This window comes from Ursus americanus, chromosome 35 (genome assembly GCF_024610735.1).
Source record: "Ursus americanus isolate L20-20 chromosome 35, mUrsAme1.1.p, whole genome shotgun sequence".
In the NCBI taxonomy this organism is placed as follows: Eukaryota; Metazoa; Chordata; class Mammalia; order Carnivora; family Ursidae; genus Ursus; species Ursus americanus.
Genome location: NC_142161.1, coordinates 25,342,000 through 25,357,304, shown reverse-complemented (window position 1 = coordinate 25,357,304; position 15,305 = coordinate 25,342,000). Strand labels below are relative to the sequence as shown.

The 15,305-nt window shown below is 35.1% G+C and overlaps 1 long non-coding RNA gene and 1 pseudogene across 1 annotated transcript in view; both read right to left on the bottom strand.

Moving 5' to 3' along the window:
- The window catches only part of LOC148107134 (uncharacterized), a 210,193-nt gene that overhangs the window by 185,888 nt on the left and 9,000 nt on the right, over positions 1-15,305 (bottom strand). The window contains exon 2 of the long non-coding RNA XR_015723089.1: positions 14,955-15,172. This is a non-coding gene — a long non-coding RNA (uncharacterized LOC148107134). The remainder of the gene's footprint in view (positions 1-14,954; positions 15,173-15,305) is intronic.
- Positions 8,391-10,351, bottom strand: LOC123794198 (kinesin-like protein KIF2A pseudogene; annotated as a pseudogene).

The following is a 15,305-nucleotide window of genomic DNA, read 5'->3' as shown; positions in this document are numbered from 1 at the left end:
GTTATATTCTTTATTTTTTAGCCTGTATTTCATTTATTTCTGCTCTAATCTTTATTATTGTTTTTCCTTCTACTGGCTTTGGACTTTGTCCTTATTTTTCCAGCTACTTTAGGGGCAAGGTAAAGTTGTTTGAGATTTTTCTCGCTTCTTGACGTAGGTCTCTATTGCTATAATCTTCCCTTCTAGAACAGCTTTTTCTTACGTCTCAAAAACTTTGGACCATTGTATTTTCATTTGCATTTACATCCATGTATTTTTAAATTTTCTCTTCGATTTCTCAGCTGATTCATTCATCGTTTAGTAGCATGTTATTTAGCCTCCATATATTTGGGTTCTTTCCATATTTTTTTCTTATGATTACCTTCTAGTTTCATACTGTTCGGGTCAGTAAGGATGCATGATATGATTTCAATGTTTTTGAATTTGTGGAGATTTGTTTTGTGGCTTAACATGTGATCTATTCTGGAGAATGTTCCATGTGTACTTGAAAATAATGTGTGTTTTTGCTCATTTAGGATGCAATGTTCTGAATATATCTGTTAGATCCAACTGCTCTGATGTGTCATTCAAAGCCATTGTTTCTTTGTTGATTTTCTGTTTGGATAATCTATCCATTGATATAGGGGAGTCCTAAAGTCTCCTACTATTACTGTATTATTATATTGTATTGTTGATTTCCTTTATGGCTGTTAATAGTTGCTTTATGTTTTGGGTGCTCTCATGGTGGGTGCATAAATATTTATAACCATTATATCTTCTTGTTGGATTATTTCCTTTATCATTATGTAGTGTTCTTCTTTATCTCTTTGTTTTAAAGTCTATTTTGTCCAAAATAAGTATTGCTACCCCAGTTTTCTTATTAAAATGGCCATACCACCCAAAGCAATCTACAGATTTAATACAATCCTTATCAAAATACCAACAATATTTTTCATGGAACTAGGACAAACAATTCTAAAATTTGTATGGAACCACAAAAGATCCTTAATAGCCAAAGCAATCTTGAAAAAGAACAAAACTGGAGGTATCACAATCCCAAATATCAAGATATAATATAAAGCTGTGGTAATCAAAACAGTATGGTATTGGCACAAAAGTAGAAACAAAGAGCAATGGAACAGAGAGTCCCAAAATAAACTCACAATTTTATGGTCAACTAATGTTCAACAAATGGTGTTGGGGAAACTAGACAGCTACATGCAAAAGAATGAAACATACTATACCAAAAATGAAAACAATAACAACAACACCCTGAAAATGGATTAAAGATCTGAATGTGAGACCTGAAACCATAAAATTCCAGTAGAAAACATAGGCAATAATTTCTTTGACATCGACCATAGAAATATTTTTCAAGTTATGTCTCCACTGACAAGGGAAACAAAAGCAAAAATAACTATTGGGGCTACATCAAAATAAAGAGTTTTACACAGGGAAGGAAACCATCAACAAAACAAAAAGGTAACCCACTGAATGGGAGAAGATATTTACAGATGATATATCCAATAAGAGGTTAATATCCAAAATATATAAAGAACTTACACAATGCAACAGACAAAAAAGAAATAATCTAATTAAAATGGGCAGAATACATGAATAGACATTTTTTCAAAGACATACAGATGGTCAACAGACACATGAAAAGCTACTCAACATCGCTAATCATCAGGGAAATGCAAATCAAAACACACCTGTCAGAAGAACTAAAATCAAAAACACCAGAAACAATAAGCAGTGGCAAAGTTGTGGAGAAAAAGGAAACCTCATGCACTGTTGGTGGGAATACAAGCTAGAGCAGCTACTGTGGAAAAGACTATGAAGTTTCCTCAAAAATAATTAGAATTACCATATGATCCAGTAATTCCACTATTGGGTATTTATCCAAAAAATTTTGAAAACACTGATTCAAAAAGATATATGCATCTCTATGTTTATTGCAGCATTATTTACAATAGCCAAGATATGGAAGGAACCCAAGTGTCCATCCGTAAGTGAATGGATAAGAAGAGGTGGTGTGTGTGTGTGTGTGTGTGTGTGTGTGTATAAATACATATTTGTATATACCAACAACCATAGATATAGATATAGATATAGATATAGATATAGATATATAGATATAGATCTGCTCCAGCTGTATAGAAGAATGGGATCTTGCCATTTGCAACAACACTGATGGATCTACAGGCTATAATGCTAAGTGAAATAAGTCAGAGAAAGACAAATACCACATGATCTCAGTTATATGTAGAATTTAAGAAACAAATGAATAAAGAAAAAAGAGACAACCAAAAAGACTCAGAGAACAACCTGGTGGTTGCCAGAGGGGAGGTGGGTAGGTTGGTGGGTGAAATGGGTGAAGGGGATTGAAACTACACTTATCTTGATGTGAGCCCTGACTAATGAATAGAATTACTGACTTATATTGTACACCGGAAACTGATGTAACACTGTGTTAATTATACTTGGGTAACATTTTTTTAAATTAAGAAAAAGAAATTGAAAGAATATTTACCACTGTGGTTTACCTTTGTTGAGAATAATATTTGCCCAGGTGTTAAACATTTTCTAGTAGTCCCATTACAAAAATAAAAAGAAATGAGTATAACAATATGTATTAACCAAAATTATCTAAAATGCTTTTTAAATGTAATCATTCTAAAATTTAACAGTAAGAGAGTTTACATTTTTATACTGAGTTACACAATTGTGTATTCAGCACTGACAGCATATTTCAGCTCAGTCTGGCTGCATTCACGCACTCACAAGCCCCATTAGTCCTTTGGATGCTACTACGCTGTGTGGTGCAGGGCTGTAGTGACGGCGTGAGAGACAACACTGCGCACAGCAACAACGGATTTTTCTGCTTTCATCAAAGCCGTTGCTACAAGTCTTCCCAGTATCACTATACATCTCGTTAATTAGAAGAATGTTTCCCAGATATAAGTAGTTTGAAACTTCTATTTATAAGCACTTATGTATATAAAGATTCTCTTTGTACTTGGCAACAACAAAAAACTGATAGTGACAAATTAGACAATGAGGCTGACAGCACCGCTGCTCTCATCTGAAACCCTCGTTCAGAACTTGGTGCTAATGAAAACTGCCTCATGGTTCCTCTTTCCGCTTTGTAAATAAATACCAAAATTTGAACTTATTTATTAAAATCGACTCATTTTTGTCCAGTGCATGCACGGAGGTTATGTTTTGATCTGCAAATGGTTTAAATAATAAAATTAAAAAAGGGGAATTAGTTGATAATTATTCAGGGACTGATCTCCAGTTCAATTCAGTAGGTATCAGTACACTAACCTCCTGACATCATGGAAATGAACAAAACTAAACGGAGAAAAGAAAAGAATGTTAATAAGAATGAATCTGGGGCACCTGGATGGCTCAGTCAGTTAAGTGACTGACTCCTGATTTCGGCTCAGGTCATGATCTAAGAGTCCTGGAATCCGTGCTCAGCTTGGAGCCTGCTTCAGATTCTCTCTCTCTCTCTCCCTCTGCCCCTTCCACTCATGCTTGCTCTCCCTGTCTCTCTCTCTCTCAAATAAATAAATAAATGAATAAATAAAATCTTGTAAAAAAAAAAAGAATGAATCTGTTTCCATAAACAGATTTTTATTATGAACTTGACATGACCTACATCTAAATTTAAAGACTGAACATTATTACACCATGCTAATAAAAAAGGTGTGTGTTTAAAATAATAGCAGTGGCGGAGGGAGGGGGCACCTGGGTGGCTCAGTCGGTTAAGTGTGTGCCTTCAGCTCAGGTCATGATTCCAGGGTCCTGGGATTGAGTCCCCCATCTGGTTCCCTGCTCAGTAGGAAGCCTGCTTCTCTTTTCCCCCTGCTTGTGCTCTGTCAAATAAATAAAATCTTTAAAAAAAAAAATAATAGCAATGAGGAATTGGACTCTATCAACCCTCATTAACTGCAAATTTGGTCAGATTTTCCCAGTAGCATAAGGGAATGCCTCCAGGGGAAAACATAAGGCTTTAGCCTGAGAAAGATATAAGACTGGGAAAATAGTATGTCTAAGTTATGCAGCCAAAATATGGCTTTTTCAAATGTATACTAATTCAGGTTTCATTTTCCTGTGTGACTAAGATTTCTGATATCAAGAAAAAAGGATTAGGACATGGTACTCTAATAAAACTAGTCATATACTTCTGCTACCCTAATGGGTCTTTTTATTGCACTATTCTTTACAGATTCTGTCAAAGTATATTTTTGACAATACACAAAAAAGACATAGTCCCTCACTCGTGGTTTGGCACTTTTAACTTTTGATGCGTAAAATTTAAAAATTCTCTGTATTACATAATTTCCAAAGTTATACTTAAATATTCAGAAAAGAATAAATGAAACCCTGGAAGTTTTACAAGGTCCACATTGAGAGCCATCAGAATGCGTCAGTGGTCAAGGGCGGTGTGTGTGTAAACATTCACATTTATAGGGAGAAGAGGGCAGGGCGGGGGAGGCAATGGTAACATTTATCCAAATAGCAGTTCCCAGTCTGCACAGCACCGCGTGCCTCCTATTCCAATCCAAACTCCCCAGTCTTACTGGCTTAAAGAACCAAGGGAACTGGTTTGGGGCGACAGCAGCCACTAAGAAAATTCTAGAATGGAAAGAGACAGAAAGCTATTGGGCTGATCCCTCACTTTCCAGGGGCCCATCGCAATGATCACATTTTTACAGAAGCACCATATTTACACTGCAGGCCTATTAGAGTCTTCTGCCCATTTTTTAAAGCTTTTATTCAAATTCCAGTTAGCCAACAGACAGTTTTAGTTTCAGGTGTACAATTTAGAGAAATACAGAAACAAATAAGTTTGAATTTCAGGTCTCTATATTGACTAATAGCACACAATGAGTCCAAATTGTTTTGCTTACTAGAAAAATATCTATTTACTACCAAACAAGTTATACCAATATCCTAGAAAGGCGAGGTGGTAGACGAAAACAGGGAATAATGTTAAGGACTTTTGGACCATGTGTGTAAAGTATAAAGGAGAGAGTCATTTTAGGGTGATTTTCATGTTTTATCCTACACGCAGTTGCCACACAGTTATTGAGATCACTACACGATTTATTTGGTTCAGCTCCCGTTCCATTCCCGAGTTACAAAATTGCTTATTTTGTGGTCATTTGGAAGAATGCAACAACATATTTATATCAACTAGGGATAGTCTCTGAGGCTGAAGGAAGCCCTTATTTTTTCGTGTAAACATGGTCATTACGCCTTTAAATTGCAAATTTCAGAGAAACCACTACCTAGTTAACTTTCAAAAACTTTTCCTGAAGCAAGAATTTAGAAGACTCAAGTTGCTTGCACAGTTGCCGCACAAGTAATACAGTGAGAGGCTTCCTCTTGGGGCACGAGACGACATTTATCTGTTTTAAATAATTACTTTAATGTGCTTAATTACGTTATCATTACGAATGCACTTTAATCAACAGGACAAACAATATCCAGTGTTTCCTATTTTGTAGTCTCTTAGAAGAATCCAGGAAAACGTTAATAAGGCATTTTATTCCTTATGCCAGCAGCTAAAATAAGAGATTTTAGAAGTACCTGGGATATGGAGGTCCTAAATTACATGCAAGAAGAATCTGGGAAATAAAAAGGATTTATTCTCCCCAGGCTCATTGAATGCTACCTTCTCACAAATAAATGTTAAGATGCCCTAATACACATTGCTTTCACTATCTTAATCTTAGTTGCTAAATAACTTTATAATAAATAATTGACGGGTTTTCTTTAACTGACAGATCTCCTGAAATTCAACAAACAAAAGCATGAAATAGAAGCCTAATAAAAGTTCCTAATTAGGAAATTGGTCCCTGAGAGCACATTTTCTTTCAGCCTAAAGGACTGCTTTATAGCTAGATCATTGTTTTTATTTTCAGCTGCTTTCTCTAATTTGCATGTGCACACACACGCACAATAACACAAAAACATTTTCTTCGAGAACAATTAAAATATAAAAAATTATTTGCCAATCAGGTTAACTATCCAGATGTTTTTAAATATGTCACATATTTTTCTCTTTACTAACATAGTATTTCAGAATGAGAAAAGGCTCCACGATGTGGAGTTCACAGCAAGTATCTTTCCTGATAGAATTTCTGTATGTTTCCACAGAGCCTCTTATATCTGTGAAGGGAATTATCGCATGTGTTTTTTGCTGTGTTCAACTTATTTTCTATCTTCTCTGCTGAACGTAGGAGCATGAAAAGTAATTGTTTTCTCTCACTTTTAATCATTCTTCATGTATAATCTATATATTTATATTTTCCTTAATGAAGATTATTTTGTCATGAAAATGCTTATTAAATATCGCATTACAAATATTAGTCTGATCAATATTACTCATAATATCCAAACCTTTTTCAGGACAGAAAAATTGATAAATTTAGACAAAATATTCTGCTTGAATGGATTTCATGAACCTGTATATAATAGTTTGACTGTGTAGAGCTCAGTTTAGTTTTCTATGTGCAATCAAGCGACGGAAAAGTGGCTGGGATGGGCTCACGTTTGGTGATAAATACTACGACACAACTGTTATTACTATAGTATTCGTTTCCTTTATCTAATCTCCTCATAATTAGCTTTTATTTTATTTTAATGATATATAATTCACAACTATTATTTCCTAGTTGTTTTCATTTTTCTTACTGATTAAGTTTAATAAAATGGGAATTTCCGATAAGTGTTAAGCTAACAAAATGAAGGGATACAATATTGTAAAGACGCTTTGTAATACAATGAAATATACTGAATGCATTTTCTTACTTAGTGTTTAATTTTAAGCTAAACTATTAAAAACTACTTTATCTTCACTCAAATCTGATATCTTCTATTTCGTTTTCTTACATAAATTATCCAAATACCTATTATTTTTAGAATAGTAAAGTGGCTTAATTTCTATGTGAATAAAATATTGAAGTAATAAAATTTTGAAGAAATGTCATGTTGATATGTGAATTACAGGCTATCTTCTCTTCCTGTAGTGTTCAAAATCATTTTATTTCAAACTCTTCAACCCATCCCTTCCACCATCAATTCTTTGTCATGTACATAATAGGGGAGTCGGATACGATTTTTTCAAAAATTGCAGTTCAGAGAATTAATCACAAAATAACCATTAGATTTTGTAGTAGGAACATAAGTAAAAAATGATAAATCTATAGGACAATTTGATAGCTTTTATCATATTTATTTTCAATAAGATACTTCACCTGCCCACATCCCCTAAAAGAAACTTTTATATCAACTTTGTAATGGTAGTTTTTTTTTTTTCCTGTAAAGTGAACAGATCAAATCAGTTTAGTGTTAAATGAGTATAATTTAGGTACATGTACTTTTAGGAAATTTTTTTAAAATTTCATTTTTTATTACACAGCAACTAGTTTATATTTTAGTTCTTTATAAAGAAAATGCTAAGAAAATTAAAACCATGTATTATATGGTTTTAAAATCATACTTCCAGATTTCTTTACTTATAAGATAGAATAGCTCAGCAGCTATGTTCACTACCACAGACTTAAGTTCCATTCAATGATACGGCACATCATGGAAAATTAACTAGTCACAAACAAAAATGTCTCAAATATAGTAAAAATGTACATATCATACAGGTAATTCACAATGCCAAATAAGAAATGTAATTTATCTTGGCTGTGCTTCAGAAATTTATCATCATGGGGTGCATCTGACTCTTGGTTTTGGCTCAGGTTATGATCTCGGGGTTGTAAGACCAAGCCCTGCTTAGGACTCAGCAGGGAGTCTGCTTGAGATTCTCTCTCTCCCTCTCCTTCTGCCCCTCCCCACTATGCTCTCTCTTGCTGTCAATCTCTAAAAATAAATAAACAAATCTTTAAAAAAAATAGCCTTTGTCAAGGCACAAAGCAGAGAGAGGTGAGGATATCTGTCCCTAGGAATGGGCAGAGTGTATACAATCACTGATGAGGCATCCATACACCCTAAGGATTTAAAACTGCTCAGTCTTGCTATGAAAACTGAACGGAGTTAAAAGGAAATGCTGCGGCTCCCCCCTACTATTCACCTCTGGATAACGTCCACAATCTTATTTCATCACATAGAAAATAAAATTGGCAAGGATCTCCAAAAATAAATCACAATTTGGGTAAATGAAACAAAATACTTCATCATTTCCAAATTTTGGTTGTATCTCCTGGATTAGAAGCATTTTGTAGACAAAGGAGTGTTTCACAAAATCGAAATGTCATTCGGATGAAGGAAACACATTTTCCACAGACACTTCAAAATCTCAAGCTTTCAAGTGGCTCTTACAGCATAACCATCGTACGTTGCAGTAGCGTGGGTCTGGGGATCCTTCAGTAGCGAATGCTGATTTACAGGGTGTGGGGTCTCTTGGGGTTGATCAGCTTCCTGGCCTGTTCTTGCAGAGCTACACAGAAAGATTTCACTTTATCCCATAGCTCAGCTACAAGTTGTTTTCTTTTTCTCAAGAATAGTTCCAAGTGGAGTAGCATATGAATCTACGTCATAATCTACTTCTTCGGTCATCTCTAGGAGAGACTTCTCCTCTTCTAACCATGGAACAGGCTCCTGGAACACCGTCCTCCTGTGATCTCCTATACCTTGTTCTTCCATTTCCACCATTTGTGAAATAGCTTCACGGAAAAAAGCAATTGTGGAGAACCCTCTTCCTCACGTTGTTCACAAGGAAGTTTTAATATCATCTCTCTGAAGAGAGCTGCCCGTACCCCACTCTGCCTCTAAATCCTCTATCTGATTTGGTGGGTGGTGCATTATTGGACGAACAACCCAGAAGCAGTCGGATCCGCAAACTCTTTCACACTATTTGCATATCTTATGTCTCCAGAATATTGTCACAGGATGCCATCCCCGGAGAGTTTGTAGCTGTTATGCACACATCAGAGTCTTCACCCATGAATAAGTCTGCTAAGACCTAAGTGAGTTTACTTGCATGGAAAGGAGTAGGAGGTTTGTTTCTACTTGAGGCTCTAATGCACTCCTTCAGTGCTGTAGACTTTTTACTAATTTCAGCACCTTCAAGCCTTGTTTGCCTGTCTGCCCTGGAAGGACCAGCTCCTCTTTCATTTCCAGGAAAATTGATGAGAGACAATTTACCATGTAGTTTTCCTTTCCCTCTAAGAATAATCTGAAACGCTGCATGGCTCCAAGAGGAATGTGCGCTGGCAGATGTTTGACCGGATGTTCTCCAAGTGTTGCCTATGTCAGTGAGTTTCAGTACATGGTCAACACACTTGACTTCCTGTTCCTGTAATCCCACCACTTGATCCTGCCATTTTCCATCTTCTAGCACTCTTAATTTTGCTTTCCTGTTCAGCAAGTCAAACACATTTCCACTATAAATTTCCAAAAATTTGCATATAGTTGAAGTTCTAATTTCTTATAATTTGGCCTCTTTGACTTTAAAAAAACATCTCCAGCTGCTAATGCATGAATTCCTTTGAACAATCTTTTTTTTTTCCTTTGAACAATCGGTTCTTTCCTGAGAAGTCATTTCCCATTATTTGAGCTTTTCTACTTTCAGCAAAGCGCGTGGCCATTCTCCTTTCAAGTATAGTGTCCATTAACAGTCTAACTGTAATCCTGTAAACCATTTCAGTTAAGAGCTAAGTCATCAAAGGAAGAATCAAAACCCAATATTTGGTTTTTTAGGTATCTTATTGAGACAAAACAAAAGACCGTCACAATAATTTTATTAGGGATTATGATTACATCAAGATCTTTCGTTTGAATTTTTTTGCTGAATGATCACTTTCTTACACAAACACATATCCTATGTTCATCAATAGGATCTTCTGTTGTCCATGGTCTACAGTCCCTTTAAAGTTTCCGATCATACAAAGAATTTCATATTTTGGGTTTGTAGCATCAATGTCCTGGGCTCTAGTTTTTCCTGTTGTATTTTTTTCCTGTTCTTTATCTTTTTCATAATTTTTCTACTTTTCTCACACAGTGAGAATTTCTATATGCATTTTGTTATGCAGAGGAAGACTATTCAGGAAGCTGACTAGGTCGTGCACATGAGGAGCCAACCACTTTGTTATCTGTTAGAGGAAGGTCATTCTAAACAGAAGCCATAGTCTGACAATTCTTTACAGTTTTGTTTACTTTGGCAGAAGATGCTGGAAGTAGAGGTTTCTGGGCTGGATTCAGTTTCTTCATCAAGAGCAGAGTCACGGTTGAGTGAAAAGATGCTTTCCAGGTCAATATCTTTGTCCTTTCTATCTCCATTTTCTACCCATTCAACAGTAATACTTTCACTATTTTCATTTAAAAATGTTACCATTGCTTGATATATTTGGGTTCACTAATTAGGGCCTTGAATTTGTTCTCATTTCTTTGCTCTTTCCATGGATTTTGTTCTTTACAATGAAAATTGTTTCCAAGCTGGCTGGGTGTCACTCTATACCCCAAGCAACTGACATTAAACATTTTCCCCTAAAGGAACCATCACTCAGCTAGCTGGCTAGATCTTCACATAAATCCTGATCCTCATGTTGCTGAATTTGGCCATTACTGTTCATCTCATCTGAGGTGTGTGCGTGGGGGGTGGGGAGGGGAGTTGTGACAGTGTGACTGTGAGCAGGGCCCTCAGGGCATGGAGTGATACCAGGTCTGGGAAGTTAGGCACCAGGAGAGTGGGAGGGACTAAACTCAGTTCTTGAGATCCAACTCTGGGAACAGAAATTTTTTGTTTTACATAAGTAAATTTAGAAAGCTGCTTCATAAAATTAATGAGATATATAAGTGGCCATAGAGAAAACTATTCCAAGCAATACTCGCACATACAGCCAAAGTACATGGTGGGCTAATTCTTCCCTAGAAGATAAGGTTCCTTTTAATAAAATGAAGACTTCATTTTTTTATTTTGGTAAATTATCAAGTTAAAAAAAATTGAATTTAATCCAGTGTAAAAAGAGTCAATATCATACAACCTTATCATAAAACAATGAGGAGTAAAACTGCTGAGTTGAAAGATTACATTCTCAAGCTTCAATATTCACTAAATCCTAAAATTCCTTAATTTTATATTCAGTCCTCAAGCTGTCCATCATAAATCTGTGTATGCTGTACAAAGATGGGAAATCAAAAAGTATAAAAGTAAATTCAAGACAAGTGCATTAATATTAAAAGTATTACTATTGATTACATACTTTTGGGCATTTTGTTGATTTGAGATTAGCAACTTAAAATGTAACATTTAGAAACTCAATCATCAAGTTCTTATAAATTGTTAAATTTTATACTCTATTTTTTTTTACATTCTTGCCCTTCATTCATCCTTGCCCCACCAAAAGAAGGAAAAAAGAAAAAAGAAAAATAAATGTACTGGGAATAAAATCTGGTAAACTGCTTGGTTTGAACAAGATTTCACCACTTACTAGCTACATCATTTGAGCAGGTTACTTAATTTATGTGACTGTTAGTATTTTGTTTTGTTTGACTTTGAGAAGTTGATATAATTATACCTTCAGAGTATGCTTTAGGATGTCTAAAGGTAATGCATGTAAAATAAACAACATAATGAGTACATTTGGTACTTATTCAATATTTATCATTTATAAAATTATTTTTAAATGTTATCGTAATATACTGGTTATTTTCTGTATTATTCATTATAATTATGATGAAAATCATAAGTCAAATGTTAGAGCCTAGATAATAATATAGATGAAGCAAAATGAATAACATGGCTCAAAAGTATATTATTCTTTGTAGAACTATAGTGCATATAGTATATGTCTCTTTCTTGCCTAACTGGTGCCAATAACATGAATTTGCAAAGAACACAGGGATTTTACAATGAAGTGGCTTATATTAGTAATGTAAAAAGCAAAGCTCCTTGTAAGTTAGGCTCAAAGTTGTTTGGACAACATATTATGACTTGCACTAACACCTCAATCCTTGACAGCTTTTCCCCTCTGGACTCTATTAAAGACCTCTTTCCCTGGTCTAAAACTCTTCTTCTCACAATATATATCAAATCTTAACTTAAGGAAAAAGTGGTAGTAAAATTTAGAAATTTTCAAAAGAATAGATGCTGAAAAAAATTTTCAGATGTAGACCTAGAAGTTGTGAACGATGAAATAAGATCAATTTCATTTTTGATCTAATTAGATCATGTTATTTTATGTTCAAACAATCTTCAGGTGCCTATAATTGTCATTCCCTATAGAGTTCTGCTCCTGTCATGGCCAAGTAAACTCCCATTGGACCAACACTCCTGCAGATAACAAGTATAAACTCAACAAAACATAAAGAATTTCCTTCAGGCACTGGAAAGGGACAGAAGCATAGATATTCCATGAAAGTTGACACAGAGGAAGGGAACAACATGGGGTCAAATTATTTATGATTCATCCTGATAGAAGCCTCAAGCCTTCACTGCTCAATGTGGCTAAAATTTAATAAGAACCCTTCAGTCCAACTGGCATGAGGGAACATAGGAGAGGATTTAATGTAAATGCAACCACTTAAAGTAACAGAGAAATATCACAAGGAAAAGTGAGAAGAGATCCCTAAATTTTTTCGTACAATTTCTGCCCAGATCTCTGGCTAATCTCTGAACCATTGTGCATAGGGAAAATCCCAAACACCTAAAAAGGGAAATGGAGTTTCATAGTTCATGTTCAGCCAACTTATAGGTCTTTGAAAATGAATTTTAAAAAATAGTCATCAGAAGGTCATAAAATCATCTTTAGTTTCTAAAAAATATCCATTGCAATGCCCAAGGAAACAATCTAAAATTGGTTGATATCTAAAGAAATAGGATGACATAATTAATTCAAAAAAGAAAGAACAATAAACAAAAGATAACACTGGGTAACCTAGATGTTGAAATTTAAGATAATAAAGGACAAGGATAATAAAGGAGCTATTACAACTATGTTTAAAGATATAAAGGAAAATACAGGCATACCTTGAAGATATTGTATGTTTTGTTCCAGACCACCCCAATAAAGCAAATATCACAACAAAGCAAGTCAAATGATTTTTTTTTCACTTCCTGGTGCATATAAAAGTTATGTTTATACTACAGTCTATTAAGTGAACAATAGCATTATGTTTGAAAAACAATGAATATATTTTAATTTAAAAATACTTCATTGTCAAAGGTTAACCATCATCTGAGTTTTCAATGAGTCATAATGTGTCACTGATCACAGATAACCATAACAAATAAAATAATGAAAAACTTTAAAATATTGTGAGAATTACTGTGTTACAGACACATGAAGTGAGCAATTGCTGTTGGAAAAATGGTGCCATTAGACTTGCTCAGAGTTACCACAAACCTTCAAGTTGTAAAAACACATTACCTGTGAAGGGTATTCAAGTGAAGTGCAATAAGGTTATATGGTCACAATTAATGAAAAGACAAACTCTGATTATAAAACAGAACAAAAAATATTGACATAAAATCCACTGGATGATGGGGCGCCTGGGTGGCTCCACCCATTAAGCGTCTACCTTCGGCTCAGGTCATGATCCCAGGTTCCTGGAATGGAGCCCCTTGTCCATTGAACTCTGTACTCAGACGGGAGTCTGCTTCTCCTTCTGCCCCTCCCCCTGCTCATGTGCTCTCTCTCTCTCTCTCATATAAATAAATAAAATCTTGAAAAAAGGAAAAAAAAAAAACCTCACTGGATGAAAAAACAATAGTAAAGACTGAGGGAAGAGTCCCTGAAGTTGAGGATAGATCATCAGAAATTGTGTAATATGTGTAATATGGAGAATATATATGTATATATGGTGAATATGCTTATATACAAATGTATAATATATAAAATATATTTGTGTTTGTACATATCATCAGCCTGTGGGACAATATCACATGACCCAAATATATGTAATTGGAATTATTAGAGTTCTCCAGGGACACAGAACCAGCAGGATGTCTATACATAGCAAGAGAGATGGAGAGAAAGAGATTTATTATAAGGAATTGACTCATACAATTATGGAGGCTACAAATCCCAAGACCTGCGGTCAGTAAGCTGACAACCCAGAAACCCTAGGGTGTGGTTCCAGTCTGAGTGAGAGGAGGCTCACACACTCTTTCACAACAAGAAAGCGCTGATATTTCCGTTCAAGTCCAAAGGCAGAAGAAGCCAATATTTCAGTTCAAGTCCAAAACCCCAGTTCATGGCAGTTAGGCAGAGAGTTCCCTATTACTCATGGGAAATTTAGCCTTTTTGTTTTTATCAATCCATTCTTAGTCTACTGATTTAAATGTTAGTCTCATCAAGAAAAACCCTCAGAGACAAACTCATAATAATGTTGGATCAAATATCTGGGCTCCCAATGCTTCAGTAAGTTGACAAATAAAATTAACCATCACAAGTCCATTCCTAACACGATAATAACATGATACTATCCTGTGCACAACCAAAAACACTAATTCTCAAGAGGTAAAGTGCTTGAATGATGTTTACTCTTCTCCTTGATAAACCATAACAAGTTTTATAAAATTAATAAAATTAATAAATACTATTAATAAATATTAATAAATAATAAAATTGATAATACTTAATACTATGATATAAAGTCAATACATCCAATGTTACTTGATAGGGAATAAGAGAGTGAAGAAAACAAAGATATAGGATATACAAATTCATAACAAAATGATAAAATACTCCTAAAAATTATAGTCTCTATTTCTGTAACTTGTCATACGGTTATACTATTCTCTTTGCCTTCAGCAAGCACTTCAGCTGAGTGTGATTCTTTAACTGGTAAGGTGACCCATACCTTCTTTCCTGGAGAGTCAGGGCCATTATTGGTCCTGCCTGGATTGGGTTGTTGTAGTTTTCTATTGACCTTAAGCACAGGGCATTGAAATACTAAGAGATTCCCTCAGGGATCTCCTGTATTCTAGACATATTTTTCCTTACCTCTACTGTGGAGTAGTAGTCCAATTCTCTCTTTGTAGTCAGGAACAATCATCAGAGACAGCGTAGTAACTCACTTCTTTTCCAGTTGATTCAGAGGCATGAGGAGTGACCAGATATCAGTCTTAATTTCTAGCTCAAGGGAATCACTGTTGTGTCTTCTGGTGAAAACATTCACCCCTTTATTACGAAGACCTCTAAGGCCAGTAAAGCTTAAGATTCTGGAAAGAGGAAGCAAAATACTTTGCTAGTCAGTCACTAGGGAAAATAGTGAGTGGTACCACTCCCCATTTCTATTCCTTGATTCCTAGTTCTGTAAGTTGTAGCTATGGGAGAAACACCACCATATACTGG